This window comes from Octodon degus, unplaced genomic scaffold, assembly GCF_000260255.1.
Source record: "Octodon degus isolate 3935 unplaced genomic scaffold, OctDeg1.0 scaffold00240, whole genome shotgun sequence".
In the NCBI taxonomy this organism is placed as follows: domain Eukaryota; kingdom Metazoa; phylum Chordata; class Mammalia; order Rodentia; family Octodontidae; genus Octodon; species Octodon degus.
Genome location: NW_004524816.1, coordinates 1,869,843 through 1,880,017, shown reverse-complemented (window position 1 = coordinate 1,880,017; position 10,175 = coordinate 1,869,843). Strand labels below are relative to the sequence as shown.

Genomic DNA, 10,175 nt, shown 5'->3' with positions numbered 1-10,175 from the left:
TGTTCATGGCTACACAATGCTTTTCCTTGGTATCAATTATGAATTGGCTTGAAAACAGTACAGTTCAAGAATATCCCAGCTAGCATGGTCACTATTCTCTCCCTTCCCTTGGGATGTCTCGGCCAGCAGGGACCAGGTTCTACTGGGCTCCGACCTGCTGCCCGAGTCCCCACTGCAGTAGGCAAAGTGGCTGTGCCAGCACCCCCAAGTAGGGCACAGAAGTCAGGTGTGCATCGTGAGTGGCTCTGCCTCACCATCACTGGCTGAATGTTCATAACCTGGAGATCATTTAGTGCATTTTTGGCCAAGGGAAACACAATGAAGCTAAAGATAAAATGCTCCAGCTACAGCTGCGGGGTTAGTGCAACTTGGGTCCCAGCACTCTTGCAAAGACCCAGGTAGTAGTTGTTTCTGCCCACATGGCAGGGCTGCATGTGATTTTAATTTTTTCTGCTTTTCTCTGTACCTAAATTTATCAGGACAATATAGCCCTTAGATTTTTTTAAACTTATTTAACACTTGAGTCTTTCAAATGATATTAATTATCCACTAATGTGAAGAGGACACAACTGGGAAACAGTTTTGCAAACACACCATGTCTCAGCTGAAGTCCTTTTTTTTTTTTTTTTTTTGCAGTACCAGGGATTGGACTCCAGACTTTGTGCTTGCCAGGCAGGCCCTTGTCTGTATTTTCATCCCTCGGAAGGCTGAGATGGGAGAATTGCTGTGAGCTGGAGGCCAGCCTGGGCTACATAGCAAGACTCTATCTCAAAGAAATCCACAAATAAAATCAATCAGAAACATTTGTTTCCAAAATGCTCTTAGCGAGGCAGTCAGTTTCTTTGAGTGGTGGTTCCATTCCCACATACTCAAGGCAACCCAGACCAGTGCTGCTGCAGGTCAATGGGGAGCTCCAAAAAAAAAAAAAAAAAAAAAAAACCTTCTGCATTTTTTGGGGCTGGTGAGATGGCTCAGTGGTCTAAAGCACCTACTTAGAACAAGCTTAGCAAAGCACAGGGACTGCGGTTCAATCCCCCAGCACCACATGCCAGCCAGCCCCGCCCCTTGGTGGGCTGAGCTGGCCACACACACACACACACACACATATATATAAATAAAATTTAAAAAAAAAAAAATGCTCTTAGCAAAAAATAAGTACAAGTGTCGTCGCCTCCCCTGTCACTGCATCCTGACTTGGATGTCTACCGCATCGCCACTTGGATGTGTCAAAAGTATCTCAAGCTAAGCCAAACTGTCTCTGTGCCAGCTGTCTTCCCATAGCTTCCTTCGTCCCTTCTAAGTGAGGTGTCACCTCTGACCCATTTGTTCAGCCAGTAATTTGAGAAGCACCCTCAACTATTCCTTTTCCCACTCTGCATTCCAATTGTCAACTGTTACAGTTTGTGTCTAGTTGTCCCCCCCAAAGCCTTATGCAGTCATGGAGTGGGGACTTGTAGAGTTTGAGATTAAGTCATGATCCACTGGAATTATGGGTCTTAGTACTGCTGGGATTATGGGTGTGAGTGCTACACCCAGCCTGGGGCGGAGAGCCTGAATGCAATTTGAGAGAGGCAGACTTCTCTGTTGCCACTGTTGCTGCTGCTCCTCCATTTTGCTCTCTGCTTTTTGCTGCTGCCATGATTGTTCTCTGCCCTATGCCATCTGCCCTGGGGCCAGCTGAGTATGGACTAAAACCTCCAGTAACTGTGAGCTAAACAAACTTTCCTTCCTTCATTTAGGGTGTCGGGTATTTGTCCCAGCAACAAGAGGAGAGTAACTGAGACATCAACACATGCACATTTCTTTTATCTAAAGTCACTCCTGAGAGCTCCAGCATTCTCTGAATGCATGCTCTTGCCACGTCTCCATCTTCATCCGTTTTGGGCTATGATAACATCTGAGACTGGACGACTTACTAAGAACGGAATTGTTTTCTCACCATTTTGGAGACTGGACAGTCTAACAGTGAGGCCCTGGCACCTGACAGAGGGCTTTCTTGCCACATCACAGCCCTCCTCCTGCCAATACCATCACATTGAAAGATCCTGAATGCAAAACAAAGCCGTGTACTGAAAAAACAAGCACAAGACCCATAAGGAGTCCTAATAAGTGCTCAGGTGGCCGTGCTTCCAACTGTAATGGCCACTGATTCCCCCCCCCCCCCCCCGGAACCAGGGATTGAACTCAGGCCCTTGCACTTGCAAGGAAGTGCTTATTCCACTAAGCCATCTCCCCGGCCCCGTGGCCACTGATTTGTAAGAAAACACAGAGTTACTGTAGAGCTTCCACTGGCACTGCCAACCCAATGGTACAGAGCATGAGAGGAGAATGTGGATGCTATGCTGAAAAAGGGAAAAAAAGAAAAGACAAAGGAAAAAAAAGTGACATTTCACTGAAGCCAGACAAAAATCACCCTCAGAAAAAAGCACTCTGCCAGAATGCTAAAACCCTAAAAATAACTCGGAACCTGGTACCACACAGCGCTGGCCAGAAGAGTGGGCCTGAGAGTATGAGCAGACACGAGAGATAGAAATGCATATTAGAGATGTTTTACTCTTGCAACTATTCTGTAAAGCTGAAATTTTCTCAAAATAAGATAGTGACACAAGCCCAAGTCCTGCATCCTGAGCCAAACCATTTCCAGTCACTCTGCCCAGTGTCCCTCGTCCTGTGCAGCTCCCTGCAGCGGCCTCCTAACTGGCCCTGGATGCTGCTAGCCTTTTCTGCACCACAGCTGAGGTCGTATCTAAAATAATAAATCCCACCACGTTATTCTTATGCTTAAAACACCAGTGGTGGCTTCTAATCCCGCTGAAAACCTAAGTCCTTGTAGAGGCCCATGACATCAGGCCCCTGACCACATCTGTAACCTCAGCAGCTGCCACTCTCAGGGGTGTTTACTCCGACCTAAGCATGTTATCTTTACAGCCACTCAAAGCGCTGACGTCTGTTCCAGTCTTTGTGCTCCTTGTTCCCTCTCCCTGGAATGCTTTCGTCTGAGGGCAGCCTCCTCCCTTCATTCCGGCCTCTGATAAATGGTCTTCGCAGATCTCACCAACTGAAACAGCAGCCCTTTCATCCTGGAACCCCTCTGGCCACATCAAGGTCCTTGTCGGCACTTCTGGCCATATTTCATTGTATTCTTAGAATTCAGCAGGAAATGATCAGGTCACGCGATGAAACAATCTGTAAGCAAAGTTTTAAAGCTGTCATATTTCATGCCTGTGACTCTGTTAACCTTAGACTCGTATCCACTGTGCTTGGTCTGAACAATTCTTATGCAGACAGATAACTTCAGTTTCATAGAATGTCAGGTACCAATATGACACAGCTGGAAAATAAATCATTGCTCTCTTGAGTATGAACAGTCCAACGAGGGAGTCAGAGAGCAAGCAAAGTAAACGAGGAAAATGCACAGTATTGATGGTAGATAGTAATAAGGGCTAAGGGCTCCAGGAAGGGACAGGATCTAACAGGGTTAGTTGGGGAGGTAGAAGTCACCTGTAGACATTATCCAAAGGGGCTCATTATGAGGGTAGTGCTAGACCAGGAAGGTGGCTCAGTAGAATAAGTGCTTGCCTGACAAGCGCAAGGGCCTGAGTTCAATCACCGGCTCCACCAAAAAAAAAAAAAAAAAAAAAAGAGGGTAGTGCTTAAGTGCTTAACCCAAGGACAGATAATAAGAGAAAGCCGTGGAGATACCTGAGCCTGCAAGCAAAGCAGCCTTTGAGGCAGGAGTGTGCCTGATGTGTGCCAGGGAGATGGAGCGGGCCAGTGCAGCCCAAGAGGACTGAGCAAGGCAGAAAGGTCAAACATGAGGTCACAGAGGTAGGGAGAGGAGGCAGATGGAACAGGACCAGCTAAGCCGCTGGGGGTAGGGTCAACAAGCCATTTTGAGAAGCTGGGCCTTTAAGTGAGAGTTAGAGCCCCCGGAGAATTGCAAGGACCTATTGCTAATAGACTTATGTTTTAAGAGCATCATGACCACTGCGAATGAACTGCAGAGAAACAGGGAAAAAAAATGAGACAAAACAACGAAGTTTTAAGTAAGCAGGAGAAGGAAGGGGTGGACCAGGGTGGTAGCAAAGGAAGTGCAAGAAGCGTTGGACCTTGTCCAGCAGGTGGACTGGCTGCAGATCTATTGGGTGCTAAGTGGGTGAGATCACCTCCAAATTTCAGACTTGAACAACTGGACAATAGAGAATCAGCAATGGTAACACCCATGGGAGAAGCAGGTTTGGGGCAAAGATGAGCGTTATAGTATTTTTGCAAAAGCCGACTTTTCTCTGATTGTAGAAAGTATAACTTCCTACTTGAAGCACCAAGTAAATTAAAGGTGCTCTGAAATACCAAGCCCTCTGGCCCCGAGTGTGAAGCTTCAGGGGCTGCGCCTTCCACCCATCAGTCTCCTCCCTCTTTCCTAGTGAGCCAAGCAAATCCCACTTTGAGTCGGTGTGTGATGTGGAAAACAGTACTGTCATGGACCAGGGCTTGCTGGCTGGTGTGCTCATTAACTTTGTGGAGACAAATCATCTTTGCAGACATCCTGATTTGTAAATGTGTGAGGTGCTTGTGTGTGTGTGTGTGTGTGTGTGTGCATGCACGCGTGTTCATGTGTGTGTCCTAGTTCCAGTCTACTTAGTTGAACTTTTAATATTAAAAAAATAAATTAGAGTAAAAATGTGAAGATTTTTCTTCTCCCTTTTGCAGCCAAAGAGGTCTGTCCCTAAGCCCTGGCACTTGGTAAGAACCAGCGTTGCCCTCTTCAATTTTACTGTTTCTGCAGCATCCTGTGTTTACTCACTGGTCTCTGCCACTAGATTACACACCACACTGCCTGAAGGCAGGGGTCCTGTCTGTGTCACTTAGTACCCAGATCTGTCAAATGCATGGGCACCAAAAGGCCTAAGACATCGTGTAGTCCTGGAGGAATTCATTCTGGCAGGGATTCATGCCTATTGATTACCTTTACCAAGTAGGTTTCTAAAAGGTTGTTGTTGTTTTTTTTTTTTAATAGTCCTAATCAGGTCCTCCTGCTGTCTCCATCTCCTCCATTGTTTGGTCAGACAGCCTGAGCTCTAAATACCAAGCTCCTTCCGGAATTTTCTCATAAAGATAGCACCACTATTCTCTGAATTTCCTTGCATTTCACTGCCAAGGAATTCTTTGCTCGTTCAAACATCTTATTGTTTTCTTATTTACGTTGACCTCTTCTGGAATAAGGAAGGTTGCTCATATTATTTTGTTTTCCACAGAGGCCAATCTAAGTCCACAATAGGTGTCCTGTCACTAGTCTATCGAACTAAATGTAATTGAACTTGAAAGTTGAGCTTTACCGGGAAGAAGCAGTTTATATTCGACTCCAACAGAGGTCAGCAGTGAAACCTTTGCTGAGGACAATGCAGGCTTTTCCTCTCTTCCCGGGTTAGTTGTATTTGCTGCCTCTTCTTTCTCCAGGGAGGAAGAGCAGCAGCTGACTCATCGCTGTGTGGGCAGACACGTGGGCTTCGCGTGCGGCACGAGGAGCACCTAACCTGAGTTCTTAAGCGAGATTTGGGAGAGAGCAAACGTCCTAGAGCTTAACTACACTTTGGAATCATTTAATAAACATAAACTAATTACAAAAATGCCCGAGAGTGTACTTCATCAGCTTGAGGCTCAGATTTGGTCGTGGCTCTATCCCGAGGCACACCTTGCTGGGCCTGCGGCACATCATCACGGATGCGCAGATTCCGAACCATGCCGCCCGCCGAAGCCGAGCAGCTGGCTGGCGGCGTCTCTCTTGCTTGGTCCTGTTTCACAGGCAGAGACTGTTTCAGTGGTGCTCTTCCTTTTCCTTTCTTTAGGATGCTAGACCGTCCCTCCTACACTCTTTTATCTCTCACGTGTTCTTTTTCTAAAGCTTATCCCCCTAGCATAAAAAAAAAAAAAAAAAAAAAAACCACCTGGTTTGCAGACAGTACTTATCAGAAGATGCCCCAGTATTGTGCCACAGTTAGGATTTCCCTACGACCACTGTAGAATCAGTAAATACTAGCACTACATAGCGTACACCACAGTGTGTATGGAAACACACACACACACACACACACACACACACACACACACATTATTTTTAATTTCAAATGGTTCAAGCATAAGCCACATTTAGGTCTCTGCACTGGTTTGCGACGCAGCTGCCTCTCCGTCCTGCACTGCTTCCGTTCTGCGGGTGTGAGGCTGCCGCAGGTTGTTTCCTGGTAGCGCCCGATAGAGCAAGGAACGCTCTCCCCGCTTCGGGCCTTGATCTTGCCTGGAGTTCAGCCTTAGCTCCTCCAGAAAGCATCCGCACCTTGAGAGCTCTTGCTCCTGAAGCCCTGAGTGTACTCGAGAAGAGCGGGCGGAGACCGCCTAGAACACGGAAAAAACTCCGTCGCAGCCCGGCTGACGGTGGCTGCCACGGCGTGACTCGCCTGACCCCCGGGGGTCCTTTTCAACACGTCCCCGCGTCTATCTCTGCTAGGCGCTAGGTCACTTTCCACAGATTGAGAGCGCAGCTGGAAGGCGAGCCAAGACGCCTGCTCAGCGTTACCAAGTGCGATTAACCCCAGCCTGCAGGCGTCTTGGCTCCGCGCCCTGCCCTTGCCAGGTGGCATGGCCCCACGCGCTCTGCACGCCCATGGGGATGGAGCAACCTACCTGACACACACAGCTTCAGTGTCCTTTCTGCCCCTTCCTGCCCTATAGTAATGCACAGGCATCTCTCCCAAACCCCGCTTCTCCTAAGGCACCAGTCAACAGTAAAGTACATCTTGGTTTGCTGCGCGCCTTTTTTGGGTACCTGTCTCCCAATTGGTCAGAATCTTCTTTCTCTCAGATTTGCAGAAATCAAAGATTCCTTTCCTTTGACCAAAATGAACTCTTACGTGATCTGATAAACCATCCTAAATAAAAGTATTAATGTCTCATTTAAAGAAATGACAAAGGGGCTGGGGATATGGCTCGGTAGAATAAGCTCATCCCTGCCAAGCTCAAGGGCCTGAGTTCAATCCCAGGTTCCGCAAAAATAAATAAATAAATAAATAAACGTGAGGGGTGTCACTAAGGCCTGTCCTGGATAAGGATACCATAAGGCAAGCGCTTCTTCTACTGAGCCATCTCCCCAGCCCCACCCCTCATGTTTAGACAGAGTTTTTATTCAATCTATAAAAGGTCAACACTGCTGATGGAAAGCATTAATTATGCCACTGTCACCGATAGGAACATGCATTAGTCGTTACTCTAGACACTGTTTATCATGGACAACCTGGGAGAAAAATTATAGATCCCTTCATAGTAAATAGAAAGATCCCAAATTAATTTTTTATCTGGGCAATAAAAAGTGCAATGAAGAAAAAAATTTAGAATGTCATTTTCAATCAAAGGACTCACCCCTGGGGCCGGGGAGATGGCTCAGTTGAATAAGCACTTCCCTGGCAAGCACAAGGACCTGAGTTCAATCCCTGGTTCCACCAAAAAACAACAAAAAAAGGACCCACCCCAGTGTGTACAACCAAAGGAACCACTCTGTGTGTGTGTTTGTGTGTGTGTGTGTGTGTGTGTGTGTGTGTGGCTGGGGCCATCTAGGTGGGAGCTAAAGAACCCATATGGCAGAGTGCTCTCTTCCCACACGCTAGGCAAACAGCAGGCGGACTGTCTTCTGATTGTTTTTTTAACAAGCGAAGGATCTAGAATATCCAGAAGCCCGCAGGCAATGCAAGTCTGTTGGAAAACCAGAAGGACATTGGAAGAGCAATCAACTCGTCTTTTTTTTTTTTTTTTTCTTTGCGGAACCAGGGATTGAACGCAGGCCCTTGCACTTGTCAGGGAAGCACTTATTCTACTAAGCCATCTCCCCAGTCCCAGCTCATCTTCTATGATAAGGATTATTTTGCTGAACTCACACACCTACAATATTTATTTATTTTTCATAGACATTTTCTACTTTTATTATTTTTTCCAGTTTATTGAAAAACTTTCTTAGCTTTTTTTTTTTTTAAAAAAAAGGGGATATAAATGAATTTCGTATCTGTATATACAAAATATATATTTTGTATCTGTATATACAAAATAGTTAGGATAGATATACAGCTACTTTCTCTTAATTCAGTGAGAAGAAAGATTTGTACTAATAGTGCTTGGACAAGATATCATGTCCGCATCTTGTACTACGAATAACTACTACAAAGACAACAATATGCAATGTATTAATTATTGTAACTGTCCTACTAATCTATTTTGAAACTGTCTCATTGCTTTTTCTTTCTCAATAAAATTAATAAAAACAAATAAATGACGATGATACTATCATGGGGCAATATCTGAGAACAGTAATAGCTATATTGGGGGCCTGGGAGATGGCTCAGTGGAATAAGCGCTTCCCTGGCAAGCGTGAGGGCCTGAGTTCAATTTCCGGTTCCGCCAAAAAAAAAAAAAAAAGCTATAATTGGATTCACAGTTGACTTGAATAACTGCTGTACACCTCCATGCAGTTTCTTTAGTGTGCAGGAATCCTATCACTCTGTCATTAAAGATGAGTGGGGAGGCTTTGTGGCATAAGGGATGTCCAGAAAACTCACTGTAAGGGCTGGCCAAATAGCTCAGTGGATTAAAGCAAAGGCAGGCAGCCACAGGGCCCGGGGGTTCGATCCCTGTGCCTGCCGTGCCACCTGGGCCTGCCATGCCAGCCCCACCCCCAGGGTATGCTGAGATGGTCTGGTGGCACATGCCTGTAATTCCAGCTCTTGGGAGGTCCTAAACAGGAAGATGACTACAAGTCCGATCTAGTAGTGAGACCCTGAACACCCTGTAGATCCTTCCCTAAAATATAAAAAAAAAGAAAGAAAGAAAAGGTCAGTGGCTGGAGGGCAGAACCCTGTCACTGAAATCAAATAAATTGCCAGGATCAAATAAATTGCCAGGACAGAAGAGGTATTGATCAAATGGCTTCTCTTATATGAGAAACCAGGAAAAGGAAGGAATTAAAATGTGTTGAACCACTAGGAAGACAGTATGCAATGTGTTAATTATTGAAACTGTCCTACCAATTTGATTTGAAACTGTCTCATTGCTATTTGTCTGTCAATAAAATTATGGAAAAAAATTAAAAAATAAAAAATAAAATGTGTTGAGCTCCCATACCAATTCCACTCACGAATGTACACATTTTCTACTACAAAGATATACTAGTGCAGGGGCCGGGGAGATGGCTCAGTAGAATAAGTGCTTGCCTGGCAAGCACAAGGGCCTGAGTTCAATCCCCGGTTCCGCAAAAAAAAAAAAAAAAAAAAAGCTATACTAGTACAAAAAAAGAAAAATATCAAATGGAACAAGTCTTCCTAAAATTGATGCCATGGGGCCAGGGAGATAGCTCAGTAGAATAAGCACTTGCCTGGCAAGAGCAAGGACCTGAGTTCAATCCCTGGTTCCACAAAAAAAATAAAAATAAAAAAATAAAATTGATGGCAGTACAGAGCTAACCATTGTCTCCCGGCAAGACAAATGAAGAGGGAACTTTCCTTTGTCCCAGAAGGACATCATAAGCTTTCTTCCTACACCAAGACATAGTCTACAAGTGCCGGGAAGCTAGTTCAGGGACACAAGTGCCTGCCTGGCAAGCACAAGGTCCTGAGTTTGATTCCTGGTACTGAAGGAAAAAAAAAAGGAACAGTCTTGGAGACCACCGAGTATATAGGGTAGGAGGAATAGCCCCATTATGAAAATAGGCTTTGCTAAAATATTTCCTGGAAAGTATTGCTTTAAGATTATTTACGGGGCTGGGGAGATGGTTCAGTGGAATAAGCGCTTCCCTGGCAAGTGCAAGGGCCTGAGTTCAATCCCTGGTTCTGCCAAAAAAAAAAAAAAATTCTTATTTACTAATTACAGTGTCAGGGATGAGACTCGAGGCCTCAGCATGTGCCAGGCCAGTATTCTGTCACTGAGCTTCCAGCCCTTGAAATTCTTTTAGAACTGGAAGTTAGCAGTTTCTTCCACCACCCCATGCTGTCCCTTGGTGTCTCACAGAGGGGTTACAAGAAAGACATACTTAAAAAGTGTATTGGGGCTGGTGAGATGGCTCAGTGGTCTAAAGCACCTACTTAGAACAAGCTTAGCAAAGCACAGGGACCGCGGTTCAATCCCCCAGCACCACGTGTCAG

General features: G+C 45.5%; 1 long non-coding RNA gene across 1 annotated transcript; it reads left to right on the top strand.

Annotated features, from left to right (window-relative positions):
• The first annotated feature begins 3,058 nt into the window (after positions 1–3,058).
• Positions 3,059–6,015, top strand: LOC111813926. Its single transcript, XR_002819047.1, has 3 exons — positions 3,059–3,188; positions 4,425–4,553; positions 5,458–6,015. It is a non-coding gene; the product is annotated as an uncharacterized LOC111813926 (long non-coding RNA).
• Positions 6,016–10,175: the final 4,160 nt, after the last annotated feature.